Below are 11,103 nucleotides of genomic sequence, written 5' to 3' on the forward strand. Positions count from 1 at the left end.
CTGATGTGCCATCAAGGAGAGTAAGACAGTTTTGCATCAGGATTCTTGCCAAACTTATTCAGACCTTAGGAGGCTGGCCATATGGTTGAGTTTGGAAAATACCACATTTCACTGCGCAGATTTTGAGTCATTACAAAAGCTGGTATTTATTGTTGTGTTTAGATCTCCTTTTCCCTACAGCTGTTCCTCGTGTGTTCTGCTATCACGCTAAGAGAGGCAATGCCTCTGTAGCTTATCCTGGCTGCTTCCTAGGCAAACAATCTCTAGAAAGGCTAGTGAGGAAAAGTCAGTGAAGCTGACAGTATCTTTTAGGCTATTGTATCAAAGCAGCCAGGAATGGATATTTTTATATGTTACAGCTGTTTTTCAAAGCTGACTAAGGAATTTTGTATGTCACATCATCCTAACTTGCAGGGGATTTGGATGCCCAGTTCCTATTATGGCTTTGCAAACCCCACCCAACATCTGTGCAATGGTCAGTGCTCATTAAGGAGTCTTGGCTCTCTCATAGTGCATGGATATTCACATCGAAAAGTACCATTGCAATTAGCAACAGTTTGTATTCCTTCTTGCCTGTGAAGGGAGAATTTACCCTTTTGCTTAGCTTTTCTAGTGAAGATTGTGATGTTTTAGCAAAATAGATCAAAAGAAGTTGGCCTATTCTTTTTGTTTCATGTACATAACCTGCAAGTTTTGGGGGTTAGCTAATATTTTTCATGACTGACTTTTATTATCACATATGTACTCACATACAGAAGTACTACATACCTATATAGTGAACCACATTTGCAACCACAATAAATAACGAGTCAGTGGAGCCACAACCAGCTTACATCAGCATTTTACATGTGCCCCCACCATCCGTTGAACGAGAGTAGTGATATTGTCTGCATGTGTTAAGCAGTGTAAAGTGACTTGAGAGTCCAAGATGAAGAGGAAAGAGACTTGATGTTGATTCTCAGTTCATCCCCCACAGATCGACACCTCATGTGCAAAAAGTGCATTCATGTCATTCCAGTTCTGCATCAGTAAATGGAACAGAGTGTTATTGCCTTTCCATAGCAAAGCAAATGGAGCACCCTGTATTAAAAGGCTAAGGATCAAATCAGGTTCAAAGTTAAAAAACAAACAACAAAAATTGAGATGGAATAATCTGAAATCTTTTTCTTATTTTTGAAAAAAATTAGAAGGAAAAATAAAACCAATAAAACATCAACAACAGGAAGGCTACCATTTTGATTTCAAACATCTCATAAAAACAATTACATTTGGACAATAATAATTGTTCAAATACATCAATTAAAACAAATAGTTGGATTTTCAGTGAAAAGTCTTTTGTTTAACAGATTTTGTCGAGGTACCTCAAGAGCAGAACTTCTAGGTAAGGCAGGAGTTTATTCTGGATCCGAAGAGCTTGCTCTGAACTTATGGCAAAACTCAGTCACAGTGAATAAAGCTTTTTAAGCACCCGGAAAGGAGGCAGTCAATTCCTTACTCGCTCCTCAAAATGTGTGAAAGAGAGTCCTGTATCATCTTCTCCCAGGAGTGGGATGACTGGTGCAAATTCACAAAGTTACTTAAGTGCCTAACACAGACTGAAACTAATAGGAACTAAGCACATTATTACCTCCATTGACCTGTCTTTTAACTCTTGTGGGGCAATACTTTTTTGAGAGATAACTTGTTAAGTGGCTACCTGTGATGCAAGCATCAAACAAGATTTTTCCAGGCCATCCAGAGTTGTTGCTGAAAACCCAGCCTCTCTGACTCTAATGCACTGGCTTTTTTTACTCCAGTTTTTGTTCCATCCTCTTGGTTTGTGAGTACTTGCACCATGAGCCAAGTACTGAAGCCCTTTGGCATCATGAAGCAATGGGTGTGTGTAGATCTATGGGAATCCTAGGGGAAGAATAACTTCAGGAGATGATAGACTCCCATGGAGCCACTTAAAGGATCAGCTTGACAAATTGTTTCCAAGTCAGCCAACACAGTCAAACATACAGTCATGAGCCTGGCTGCTTTCAAAGGCAGCAAAGGGCTGACAGGCAGAGACAGCAGTTAAACCCTGACAGACGTATTTCCTTCAGATCACTTGCGTGTCACTTTGCTCTCCATTCATGCCTAGTAATAAACGACTGAACAAGGGCTGAAGCTCTTAAATTTTGCATTGATCTTTCTATCAAAAGCTGTAGGCCTACTTTTCAGCTGAAGTAAGAAATGCCAGCATAGCCAAAGTCAGTAAGTTACTCTGATTTATACCAGTTGCACTCAGAGCAATGACTGTGTTTTATGAGGGAATGGAGTATTACTTTGCCAAGATGCCATAAACTCCCTCCCTCCTATAGCAGCAGTTTCTCTGAGAAGTCATTTTCTACCAAAATTAAAAAAAAAAAAAAAAAAGAATCCATCCTGGAATCTGGTTCTAGCTTTACACCCCTTTTCTTCCCCCTTAGGGTTATTTTAGCATGTTAAAAACAGGCCTTGTGGCCGATGCTTAGCTCTCAGTAAGGCTGTTGAGCCTCAGACCAGGACTCAATGAGGCTTCGATGAAGTAGAGATGTGATACGAAAGCTGTATTTAGCAGGTGATTCCTAAGGATCGGGTGCCTGGGATCTGTCCAGGCAAATCTAACCTGCTACCTTAATCCACAAACTTTTCTTTTGGGTGAAATTTATTCTATTTATTCTCTGTTATTATTCTCACTGTTCTTGTGTGCATGTGGGTCCCTCTGGCTGATCAGGCTGGGTCTGACAGAGGTCCTCATGTCCCCCTTCACAAGAACCTCTTGGCGACCCAGGGCAGGCATCAGCGTTTCACCTCCTTCAGCTATTCCTTCTCTGCTCCTGCTGCCCTCACTAGCTGCTAGGATATGTGGGCCTCCTTGTCTGATGGTCCTCACCTTGAAATCGGTTAATATGGTGCTAAGATGGCACCAGTCCACCAGAGGTTGTGCAGCATGATCTCAAGGGCAGCTACTGCATTTAATGCCCAACAGCGGAAACTGAGGGAAGGTGAGTGCTCTGTAGCTCCAGAAACTGTGCAACCATAGGGATTTTCTGTATTTTTCACAGACAAAAAAATCCATCTTTTTTCATTATAGCTTGTAATATGGAGCATTTACTTCTTTTTCCTTCCTGCAGGGGAAGGGAGAGAGTTTTTATTATCCCTATTTTACAGCTAGGCAAGTATAATAAACATCTGCTATAACTTTCCCAAGTCACAGAAGCTAAGAACCTCTTACAGTTTTTCAGCAGGCTCTTGAGCTTCAGCATGCCTTGCTTGCTGCTCTGCAAGGTACTTGCTCAAATCCAGGACCGGCTGGGAGAGTTGCAGCCCTTACCTGGGTTTCTGCTATCAGTTGCTTGACTTTATTTCTTTTTCTGTTCCATCTTGGCAGGAAGAGGGACTGGAGTGGAAGCACAGGTAGGTTTTGAAGTATGGCAATGCAAGAAACAACTATCCAGTAAAGGTGGGCAGCCAGCCCCTTTACACAAATCACCCTATACTAGTGAAAAAGCACTGCTGTGCATATATTGTTCATACAACTCCAGAAAAAGCCCCTTTTCTCTATAATCGCAGGGCTTCTGCCAGTATAGAAATGTTGCAAGAAAATCCACATTCCCCAGCTGATACTGGTTTAGTCACAGCCCCGAGTGAGCAGGAAATGCTGTCCTGGACGTGTCCTGCACTGTATCTGTAGCCTTTCCTTGGCCTGCTGAGGTTTTCCAGTGTACGGCATCATTTCTGCCCCCACTTCCTCCTCTGCAGCTGCTTTTTCTCTTCTTTTTAACCCCTAATTATTCATTCCTGCTCTATCCTGTTTCTTCACATTGTCCATATGCCTTTCACGCCGCTTTTCTCCTGCATTTTGCCCGTGAGCTGAGCCTCTGGTGCACAGCCAGCAGCCAGGATGCACTGCAAAGTCACAGCAAGGTTCTCCTCTTCTCCCCAGGTGACTGGCACTTCGCAAGGAAGCCAGGCCCCAGTCATTTTGGCTTGTGTGGCGATGCTGTCCTCAGCTGCACTAAACCCTAATAGAAAACCTTTACTGGTTTGTAACTTTGCAGTTGCACTGCACTTCTTTGCCATTGTGCTAGGGCTGCAGGGCGCTTGGAGCTATTCCACTTTTATATTTAATGACATTTAATTCACAGTTTATGATCACTTTGAATAGAAAAATAAAATAGAGAGAAAAAAACTTGAGATGAATAGTGTTTACATATGGTTAAAAAGTGCCTGAGGAATTAGCTTAGTGCTAATTAAATGAGAAAGAATCTTGTTCTTTGCAAAGGGGCTGATTCACAGCCCCAGAGAGCAACATTTAGGGGCAGTAGATAAAATCTGATGGTGATAGTATAGGAAAAAAAACAAACAAACAAATCAGTGGCATCTGAGACACAACACTCATCATTTGCACCCATCCAAATAATAAATATGTCTGTGGAAGAAAGTATGTTGCAATAGAAAACGCTTGCATCACAGCTGACCTTAAACGAAAAGACTTTTTTGCCTAATACATTGGAGATGCTGTTGGAGAACAACTCATCCAAGTGCAATTCTGACCACTGCCCTGCCGCCAGATCAGGAAGGCTTCTTGCAGTTGGCCAAGAAAGTGTCTGGCCCTCAAAGCAGCCTGAATTTGTGTTTTGAGTACTTTTTAAAAGAAAACAGAGGGTCAAACAGAGCTGAGGCCTCTTCCCACTGAAATCAGTGCAAAGCTCTGCCTGATTTCAAGTCAAAGCCTTCGCTGAGGAGGGCAACGGGCAGGGAAGGGGGAATAAATGTGCTGGCATTGCCAGGCCCCCAAGCCCAGCTGCCAAGCTACTGAGAGAGATGGCGCACGCGTGAGCATTTAGAAATAGCTGGGTATAACCCCAAAGCCCCCATCACCCCATTGACTAAGGAGTGGCAGAACCAGTGCAAGAGGGAAAAGGGGCAATATCAGATCACAACGGTCGCTAACTCAGGTGTTGGCACCTTGCAAGAACCTGAGCATGGCCGGGCCCGGTGGCACTGAGACTCCCTCTTCAGAGTGACCCCCCCCAGCAGTGCCCAAGCCTGGGACATCATGGAAGCCACAGAAATACTGCTGCAGTCACACAGGGAGACATAAATAATGAGCCATTTGCTATGTCACCCTTCCAGCGCAGTGCTTGGCTGACATGCATGTTTCTGGACATTTGCTAGAGCCATTGAAACAAGAGCCCAAGGTGAGCACTCCCAGCAAACCCTGGATGGGAAGAGTGCGCTAGGCTCTGCTAGAAGAAATACATTTTATCTATACACAATCTCTTCTCACCTCAGTAAAACATATACCGTGCAAACAGGTCCCCATGATTGATGAACTCTACACTGCTTTTAGAAGGTACCATCTGTTAGACGTTACCGTTACCGTGCCACTTACGGCTCAAATACTGCTCTGTGGGCTTGCGCATCAGCATCTGCATAGCTCTCACAGTCAGAGGGCATCAGATCTACTCATACGTTTGTTTTGTCCCCCATGTCTGCAGACTTCCCTGGGCGCTCTGTCTTCAGCTGTGATCTCAACCTGCTGGGTTTGCGCTATGTTAGAAAAGCCATTTTTATCACAGCTTTGGAAGAATCCCTGCAGACAAATGGCAGGCATAATTAATATAGAAATAACTTGCAGCCACTGGGAGCTGAGACAAGAGTCCTTATCTTTGAAATCCCCAAACACCAGTTAACATCAGTAGCTAGTGGGAAACTTTGACAGCACCTAGTAGAAAAAGGTCTCTCAGTCTTTCTGCTAGACAGCACCTGGGTGCATGGCTCTGCGGCAGGAGTTTCCTCAGCACAACCCACTTACAGGTCTGGGAGGCTCTGCACCAGCACTGGGATGAGCAGAGAAGGACTGTGGAGCAAGTCATCTCCCACAGACCCCTGCCAAGTTCCCTGTGCTGGTTCCCACCACTTTGCAGGGACTTCTTGCGAATAATTCCAGTAGTTCTGACAATGAGCAAAATGTCCTCTGCAGAAGAAGCATTAAGTGATATAAAAATATCATTTACAGATTCCTGTCTAAAGCTTGTGATAGATGAGGTTGTTGGCAGCCTCAGAAAAGTGTATATCACCTCAGTTATTAATGTCCAAAACTGTCAGGAGAGCTTAAAACTTTCCAGCTTGTTGTCCAGTAGCTGGTGAGTCAGACAGAGTCTTCAGACGAAGAGCTGAAGCTTTCTTTCTCTTTTTTCCCTCTGTTTCCAAAAACTCAAAGGTCTGAAAAGCCTCAAGCTACCATTCTGGAGTTCTTTGGGATTAAAGGTTCCTCAGTGAAGACAAATAAAGCACTGCTATAACCAACTGCTTCACAAAAAGACAGAGAAAGAGAAAGAAATGGCAAAGTGCTCCTTCTTGTAAAAACCCCTGGCTGTTTGAGGAGACTTCGTGGTGGAGGTCCTAGTCACGGTTCTACCATTAAGGCTGTGGCAGGAGGTTTCAGCCTGAGAAGCTCTGTAAACCTTTACTTTGACTAGAAAAGCTCTTCCAAAGAACAGCAAACACCATAGAAAATGCAAATTTCAAATATTTCCTGAAGTGACTTGGGGTGGGGGAAGTCCGTGGAAAAAAAATGGGACAAGTTGCCCATACAGCCACATGCTGCCCTGAGAACAGGCCACTGATGGCTGATGCACTGCTGTGCTATAGCATCACGGAGCTAAATGCTTGCAATAATGGGTATTTTTATATATACCCCTTATACATAATGGGTATATGATGCTCCTCATTATTTGCAGAACTGGTCCTTTAGGCATGGCCTGGTCCTATTCTTCTGGCACTATGCCAATACTAGTAAGCTAAACGTACATAGTCTTGAGGCCAGCTGGCACAGACTGGCCCATAACTATACTTTTACATTTGTTTACTTCCCAAACAGGGAAGCTGTTTACAATAAATCTACTGAAAATGGCTCCTGGGCTGTGCTAATTGCTAAACGATGCCTGGGAATAGGCAGGGAGACTTTCAGTTTGAGGCAGAAACATGACCAAGACCTTTCTAATAATTCAACATAACAGACAGTCAAGATGAAGTGCCCTGGATTTTCTCCCCTCACTGTTAAATTTACTGGTACAGTTGTAGCCTGTAAGCTATAACTACAAATGTTTGTTGCACAGAAGATGCATAAGGGTAGGAGGCCTCGTACCACAGGGGAGCAAGGTGGGACAAGGGGAGATCCAGCACCACTTTGCACCATCACGGACAGACATGCAACAAGATCTGGTCCCAGATCCTTGGAGGAAACATGCGGGGAGGAGGAGGATGTGTGGAAAGCAAGAGAAAGATCCTTTCCTCCACTTGCAGCTCCTAAAGTCCACAGAGTTTAGCAATAGTCTGACATTTAGAAGCTTGGCACTTTTCTTTGCATCAATAGTGTGAAAAAGAATGCACTGACCAAGTATTTTTTAATGATCTGAGCCCAGATCCAGGGAAGATATTGCAGCTGTTGTTGATGCTACAGATTATTTTATAGTACCTGGTTGCTTGATACGTTTTTTAATGCTGAAGAGCTACAGCATGTTCAAAGCTTTGCTTGCAAAGTCTCGGGTTCAAAGAAGCAGCTCCCAGCTCTGAATAAGCAACTCACAACTAGGCTGAGATCCTCCAGCGGAAAACTCACACTGGCATGGACATGTCTCCATGCTATAGTCTGAGCTGAACTCACATCCCACCAAAAGCCATGACACTGCATTAGCGAAACGTTTAGCCCAGGGCACTTTTCTGCTAGAGAGTCAATCCCGTTAATCAAGACTTATCACTAGAAGTGTAAGGGAAGGTCCTAATATGTATGGGGGCACTTGAATACTCCAGGCCCAAAGTGTTGTTTTCTGTGTGGAGGCAAAAAGAGCTGCAAGTATTCAGCACATAAAAAAAACAAAAAACAAAAAACAAAAAAACCCAACTGTTTATTCAGCATGTGCTCACAGAGTAAGTTGCAAATATCATTTATCCTGGTCCTCCCAAGGTCATCTCCCCAAAATTTCAGGAACAAAAAAAAAAGGGGGGAGAAAAAAAGAGAAGAGAAGAGAAGAGAAGAGCAGAGAAGAGGAGAGCAGAGGAGAAAGGTGGATTTTTTAAAGGGACATTTCTCTTTTCCTAGAAGTAGGAGGGCATTTTCCCCAGTCAGGGAGGTGGAAACAAACTGCAAGTTATTCAGCTGAGGATCTGGCGGGGTGGTGGTGGAGGGTGTCTGGTCATGCTCACACCATCATTAGCACAGCTAAGGGCTCTGCCCTGCATGGGTGGTTTGGACTGATGGAAACTGGGATCATCCCAGGGCTGACTTTAGGCAGGCAGTATAGTGCGATTGAGGGCACCTAAAGTGAGGCGCAGATGGCCACTATGGCAAAGTCTGTACTAGTCAACTGAACAGGGCTGGGATGATGCCCTGTGGCTGTCCAGTTTAAACCATAGCATATTCCCTGGCTGGTTTGACGCTTGCAAATTAACATACATCCAAACACTGTGCAAGGAACAGCACGCACCGAGGACCCTACCAGTGTGGCTAGAGCCACTCTGCTCCCCAGGCCAGGAGAGCTTATCTACAAGGACACAAGGCATACTCAGGGCCTGAGATTGGTCCCAGCCTCCTTTAATTCACTAGTAGAGATATAACCAGTGTAGGTAATGGAAAGAAGTGGGTTATTACAGAAAATGGCTTGATTTGCTAAGATCAGACATTTCTTAAAAACATCCCTTCTTTTTCCCCTGTAAGTTGCAAAAGATTAGGAGTAGCTTTTGCTGGAGCCTTTTAAGAAACGATCGCAGTGTTGATGGGTACCAGTTGCTGTGTTCTGCGTGTTGCAGGTCAGACAACAGAATTGGTAGGTGTCATGTTTCTAGCTCAGTGGGTGGGAGCAACATGCCTATACTGTGCCTGCTAATGTAATTTTCCTCTTGCTCCATGAGTGCGGAGCAGAAAATATCACAGATAAACTTGCTGTACTTGGAAATGCGGATGCAGCTCAGAACAAAGGGGTTCCACAGGTTGTCATTTGTTTGCTTTGGGCAGGGCATTCCTGAGGAGGGAATAGCTCTTGCTACTTGTAATTTTGTCCAGATTTAACCCTCACAGTTCAGGGTTCCCAATTTGTCTGACAGCTCATCAACATCAGTCAGTTCTGAAATACTGAGGGGGTTTTGTTTGGTTTTGTGAAATGTCCATCTCTGAGTAGTCTTCTCTGTAGTTTCTGTGGTGGGAGACCCGGTTCCACATTTCTTTCCCCGACACTGCAGAGTAGCCTGTCTCGCTGTCCGAGCAGCCCCTCTGACCTCTGAGCCTGAAGATGTTCCTCGCCACAAGCATCCCAGACACTCTCTCCTTCTCCTCAAATGTGCATACACCACGATTCCTGGCTTCGGGCGTTTGGCTGAATCACAGCTGCTAAGCTTTCTTGGAAATTCAACCACAGTTTCATAATTCCAAGACATGTGATCGTTTTTTCTCTCTCGTTAAGATGAGAAAACATGAGTTTCTGGTCTGCTGGGATGGAAATTCCATCGAGCCTATGGCAGCATGTTCCTTTTGTTCTCTAACCCAGAAAACACAGGTACTGGACAGGCTACCTGTGCCTTGTGTGCTTCTCATGTGCTAAACGCAGGATGTAAAAAATTTATTCTGGCCTATGTTTGGTGCTAACACTAGTGAAAAAGTTTTCATTTTTTACCTAAGTTAAATTTGTATTTTTGCAAGAAGGTATTTTAAGAGTTATTCATTCCAGTGTGACTAACATAACCTGGAAACCTGGAAGCCGAACATTCCCTTTTCTCCAGCTTTTTACACTGCCAAGTTCAGAGAACCTGTTACTAAAAACAAGATCCATTTCTGGATCTCTCCCCTAGTCATCCAATTACTTGAATAGATGACAGTAATCCCCTTTTGGCTCAATATTTTGCAAAATCTCGAATCACAGTCAGATATACCTGATATAGTGCATTGATAAATCAAATACTCTCTGATCTTCTGTGTTTTCAGTGGTAGGGCCCTGACAAATTTTGCTGGCAATTACAGTTTTGGAATTGAGGTTTGCTTTGGAGGCTGCTAACAAAATGATCAAGCCCCTCTACTGAAGGCTGAAGGCAGGGAACTTTTAAAGCAGAGTCCCATTTTAACTTAGCACATCCCATTAGTTACTTCTGGCTGGAATCAAATAATCTATAATGCATGATTCTACATCAGTCTTAGGATTTTTAGATGTACCTAAAGGGGTTCAACAACACATGTGAAACTGGATGTTTTTGAAAACCCTAGTTAGTGAAAAGCCTACTCTTCTTAACACTGTGACTGACCATGCATCTGCCATGCAACCTTGGTTACACTGCCTTCTGCAAGTTGTTGCCAGTCTTAGAGGGAGGACTAAACAGGACTTGTGAGTGGTTGCAGGGCAGGAATAGGCCTATTTATAAATCCTCCTTTATAAAATTCCTTCCATTCCCCAAGATCCTTGTGAATGATTTTAGTGATGATTTTCCTTCTTCTTCTCCCCCCCCCCCCCCCAAGGGACTGGCTGAGGATATTTTTCCTTATTTTCCCAATTTTTGTGATTTACATGTCTTGCCATCTTACAATGGTACTATTGACTTCTGAAAGGGTTGTCTGTGTATCAGGAAAAAGTAAGAAACAACTCCGTGAAATGATACCGGCAGAGGGATTTATCTTATCAGACTGAGACATCAGCATCTGACATCTCTCATAGGTCAGCCTTAGCTCCTGGCTAAGACTGACTTGGCCAGTTTTTGGCTTCAGAAACTGAGCTACAGGTGTACCTGTTTCTCACCACTGTCTATAAAAGGAGCCTGGATAAGTAGCTTGGATCTAGATGTTCACATTGTCTATGTAGACCATATTTGGTGCCAGATAAGAAGAACCTGGGACTTAGCCCATGGCTGGAAAAAGGTGTCAGTGCTGAAAATATTTCATGCAGGAAGCACAATGGAGAGAAGAGAAGGTCCAGAATATCAGCGTTAATTACCACATGTTTCCAAAGCACACCTCAGCTTAGAAAGCATCATAAATTTTAGCAAAAAAATGTCTTCCTTCTGGCATCCTATATTTCTGATGTTGTACAATATCTTTAGAGATGGGCC

The sequence above is a fragment of the Dromaius novaehollandiae genome, chromosome 2, assembly GCF_036370855.1.
Source record: "Dromaius novaehollandiae isolate bDroNov1 chromosome 2, bDroNov1.hap1, whole genome shotgun sequence".
Classification (NCBI taxonomy): Eukaryota; Metazoa; Chordata; class Aves; order Casuariiformes; family Dromaiidae; genus Dromaius; species Dromaius novaehollandiae.